The sequence below is a fragment of the Sinocyclocheilus grahami genome, unplaced genomic scaffold, assembly GCF_001515645.1.
Source record: "Sinocyclocheilus grahami isolate Dianchi unplaced genomic scaffold, SAMN03320097.WGS_v1.1 scaffold255.1, whole genome shotgun sequence".
Taxonomy (NCBI): domain Eukaryota; kingdom Metazoa; phylum Chordata; class Actinopteri; order Cypriniformes; family Cyprinidae; genus Sinocyclocheilus; species Sinocyclocheilus grahami.
In genome coordinates, this window is record NW_015505434.1 from 2,550,944 (window position 1) to 2,555,942 (window position 4,999).

At 36.1% G+C, this 4,999-nt stretch overlaps 1 long non-coding RNA gene across 1 annotated transcript; it reads right to left on the bottom strand.

Moving 5' to 3' along the window:
• Positions 1-467: 467 nt before the first annotated feature.
• On the bottom strand, positions 468-4,747 carry LOC107598782 (uncharacterized). The gene is made up of 3 exons (XR_001610594.1): positions 4,690-4,747; positions 2,414-2,491; positions 468-1,715 (listed from the first exon to the last, which is right to left on the bottom strand). It is a non-coding gene; the product is annotated as an uncharacterized lncRNA (long non-coding RNA).
• Positions 4,748-4,999: the final 252 nt, after the last annotated feature.

The window sequence follows — 4,999 nt, forward strand, 5'->3', positions numbered from 1 at the left end:
TTTTTTTTTTTTTATAAATAAAATTACAACAGAAAGTCGAAATTATGAGATAAAAAGTCAATTTGATAAGCCAAAATTATGAGTCATAATTATGACATAAAAGCAGAAATTTATATAAAAATACAAATGACAAAACATTTAAATGACAAAAAGTCCAAAATCTCATATAATGAGATAAATTGTCATATGAAACAAGTTTAAATTGAGAGGCATGACTTTTTAATCTGTTTTAAATTATAATCACTTATAAGTCATGATTTTGACTTTTAAGTAATAATAACTAAAAACTTTACACTATGATAAATCAAATGATTTCATAATTTTGACTTATGTCAAATTATAACTTTGTACCTCATCAAACTAAAAACTGAGATACATAATTACGTCACATTAATTATTATGACAAAAAAACGTAACGACTTCTCATAATTCTATTTTTTTGCCATAATTAGCATTTTCCCCTCATAATTATGACTTTGTATGTAATAATTGATTTACCAAAGCATTTTTTTTCTTGTGACAGAAATGGGCTTACATACAATATCAACAGGTTACAGTAATCAAATAAAATACGGGAGGTTATTATTTACCTGCGATCTGGAAAAAACACAGACACACATACACGCACGCACGCACGCACGCACACATACACATACACACACACACACACACACACACACACACACACACACACAAGCAGCACTTTCTGTTTAGTAATTATGACTGAATCCAAGTGACAATTTATCGATACAGTTTAGAGTTTGGGTTCTGGTTTAGATGAATGACTTTTTGGATGTAAATATGGCCTACAGCTACATGTAAATTACATTTCAGAGTATACATTTTTGTAGTCTCAAATATGAATGACCATTTTAAGATTAATTGCCATTATTTATTTTGGTAATTAATGTTAATTTGTATTAATAGTGTGCATTATTTGTTTTATTATTATTCTTTTTTTTTGTATAGACTGGCAGGTTTGTTACGCAGGAGAAATGCTGCCAGTATAAAAGCACATTGTCACAGCTAGTGCAGTGTGAAACAGCCCTAATGTTACAAAATTTACATAGAAATACCATGTGGGAGGAATGGATCAACACAGCAAGTACAGATAACCAGAAATAAAATTTGTCAGGCTTAAAGCTCTAATTCAGCAAGTTTGTTAAGGTATAAAGTCAAAACAAAACCATGACCATACACGTTTAGGCATAAGCAAAGACATTGTCTTGATCCAGCTTAAAGAACCTTGATATTGCTTATTTGAAATGATATTTAAAAACATTCCTTTTGCATAATATAAGAGACTCAGAGGGTGTTGAATCAAGTTGCTCATCATACAAGAGGTTGAAGTGATGAACTGTTTCCTTGGTAAACGTTTGACTATGATTATGATCACATTAATGAGGATCAGAAGAAGTCTGTTTCCGTTTCTCAAGTGTGCAGGACTCGGGAACAAGCAGGCAAGACATGTCTATAATAATAATGCAACTATGACCTTTTAATGTCTCCTGAATGGTTAGGCTAAAACTTCAGCTAAATCATTATCTTCCATCAGTCCTGTCTTTTTATTCATTCAAAAGAATATCCTTTCAGAAGTCCTTGAAAATTTCCAAATCCTTAGCTGGCACTGGTGTGTCCTTCTTCCACTCATCCTCTGGATAGGTGTCAAAGTTAGACGTGTCACCCTCGTGAGACACCTTGGGAACTATGGGTGGCTGTCACAGCAATGAGAGAAAGTCATTGAAGAGGCTTTAGATACACTGAAATACACACTACTGTTCAAAAGTTTGCGGTCGGAAAAGAAATGACTCATTTTAATCATTAAACTCATCAAAAGTGACAGCATTCATAAAAAAATTTTAACTTAAAAAAAATGTATTGTAGTTTCCAAATGTATTACTGTTTTTTTCCCCTCAACATTTATAATAATAAGAAATTAGCATATTAGAAGGATTTCGGAAGGATCATGTGACTGGAGTAATAGCTGCTGAAAATTCAGCTTTGCCATCACAGGAATAAATTAAGTAATTCAATTAATATTTTATTATATTAAATAACTATTGTAATATTAATACAACAAACAGCTATTATATAATATTATTTCACAATGCTAGTGTGTTTTAACTATGTTTTTAATCGACCGAGCCCAAACTGAATGGCCGTGTACACTTTCCACTATGCACTACCAAGTATTTCTGGGAAACTGCAATATGTCCGGTAAACCATGGGAAATATTCTGGCTATATAATTCTAACATTAAATGAAGTAAAAGAGGACCACTTTTTAATGAGGCGTTGGCACTGTTATGTGGCCAGTAATGACTTGGAAATCTTACAAAAATTAATAGTGGTGTAAATCTTTAATAACAGGACATATTCTAAAGCTCTATACGAAGGAGCGGTGGTGCTTTTACCTTGAGTTTTCTACAGGGCACAGAATCCCAGTCTACTGACTTAAACCATCTGTGCTTCTTCACATCATCAGCTCCATTCTGGAAGAAGACAAAAATAATACACAAGATTATGATAGGTTACTGTAACTAAACGAACATTAAAGGGTTAGTTCGCCCAAAAATGAAAATTCTGTCATTAATTACTCACCCTCGTGTCGTTTCAAACCCGTAAGACCTTCGTTCATCTTCAGAACACAAATTAAGATATTGTTGATGGAATCTGAGAGCTGTCTGACCCTGCATAGACAGCAACGCAACTGAAATGTTCCCAAGTCCAGAGACGTAGCAAGGAGATCGGTAAAATAATCCATGTGTCATCAGGGGTTCAACCATAATTTTACGAAGCTATGAGAATACTTATTGTGCACAAAAAAACAAAACGACTTCAAAAATTCGTCTCCTCCGCATCACCCTGTAGCGCCATTTTGGAGAATATCCACTGAACGTAAATGGCGTATGCTGTTCTGTGTCAGCTACGTCACACTGTATCTGTTTCCTACGTTGTTGTGATTTGATCTGAACGAAAACAGCGTATCCGTGTGACGCAGCTGACACAGAACAGCATACGCCGTTTACGTCCAGCGGATATTCTCCAAAATGGCACCAGGGTGATGCGGAGGAGACGAATTGTTGAATAAAGTCGTTTTTTTTTTCTTTCGCGCACAAAAAGTATTCTCGTAGCTTTGTAAAATTACGGCTGAACCCCTGATGACGCATGGCTTATTTTACCGATCTCCTTGCTACGTCTCTGGACTTGGGAACATTTCAGTTGTATCGCTGTCTATGCAGGCTCAGACAGCTCTCAGATTCCATCAAAAATATCTTAATTTGTGTTCCGAAGATGAACGAAGGGTCTAACGGGTTTGAAACGACATGAGGGTGAGTAATTAATGACAGAATTTTCATTTTTGGGTGAACTAACCCTTTAAAGTAGAATAATGTCTTACACTTACACAAACCACCACAGTTAAAACTGTAAGCATACAAACCTAAAAAGTCTATTAACGCTTTTAGACTTAATCTTGTAAGACACATCTTATTTGACCCCAAACAGTCTTTTCAACCACTGTACTGTCTTTTTAGTTTCTTAGAGAGGGAAAAGAAAAGTGGGGCAACAATGCTAACCTACTGAAGTCTTCTAGAAACCTCAGAATCTGGGCCATGCATTGCTCTGTGGGACCATGCCAGATACACATTCACTCAAGTGGAATAACAGATATCAGCACTTGTGAATGAGTGCTGCCAGCAGGACCTGGCCTTGCTGTGGAAACAGTGCAAACACAGCTGTGACTGGGCTGCCGGGTCTTAAACTCTCATTGCATTTAGTCAGAGGAGAAAAAGCAAAAGAACAAAAGTGCTAAATTAAAAACAGAAACATCTAGCCTTGGAAGTGCACCAAAAGTGACATTTCAAGGTTTTCCTTATTTATCTCTTACTCTGGATCTGCTTTGATGACAAAAAGGAAATTTGAAGAAAACCCCAAACAAACAGCGAGATATATATTTCAGCAGAGCTCATTCCTCACGTGTGGAGAATTCTAATTACAGCATTAACGGGAAAATGACGAACCATTCACAAACTTCCCATGACATCACCGACACAATATGCATCACATTACACATGACAGGCCTGGCGCACTGCTGCCACCTCATCTGGTGCCAGTTACTGAATTATTTCCTCTGAAAGAACAATTCAGAAAAGTAACTGCCATTAAACCGTAACTGTGAATTACTATAGCTAGAGATGCAGAAACATTTCGCACAAGGACTCTGTCTGGAGTTCTTTCCCCATTATCCACCTCGTCTGATGGGGGTTGGAAGGAGGTACAGTGGGAGAGTTGCCCGGTGTCAGAATCACTCCAGGGAGTTTCTCCAGAGCCTCATCTCATCCCCTCTGGGCAGATAGGAAGCTTTCTTATCATAACTGGAAACATATGTGGCCAACTGTGGCCTTTGGGAGAAAGATCTCGCAGGACTCAATCAAGGTCTTATTATTTGCCACGTGCAGCTTTATTAAGATGCAAACTGGCCTAGAAACAGAGTTTATTATGTTAGATTGTTCATAGATTTTCAACCTGGCCTTGAATTTAAGATGACTATAAAGAGTCCATATGGACAAAAAGCATATTATCAATACAGCGTTCTCAAAGGAAATATCCCAGATGCTGATTCCTGTTGAATTACTTTGCTCAGCATACAAGAACCACATAAAATATCTGTCACCACAATCCTGCTTACCTTCATGTTTCCAAGCCTTCTTGCCCGATCAATCACCAGAAACTTCTTGATTAGGTCCCTAGATAAATAAAAACAAGATGAGAACTACTTCGCTAAAAAGCACCTGATTTAGACTTAGACTTTAAATTAGTTTAATAAACACAAGAAAATTAAGACGCTTAATTTCATGAAGGCAGACATTAAGAGTAGGGACACACCAATAATGCAATTCTGGCTTATTCAAATAAATCAATAACTATTGTAATGTTATGATTAATAATCAATAAATGGCTGATATTAAAAATCTGTACTGCTTTGTTTAAAAATTTAT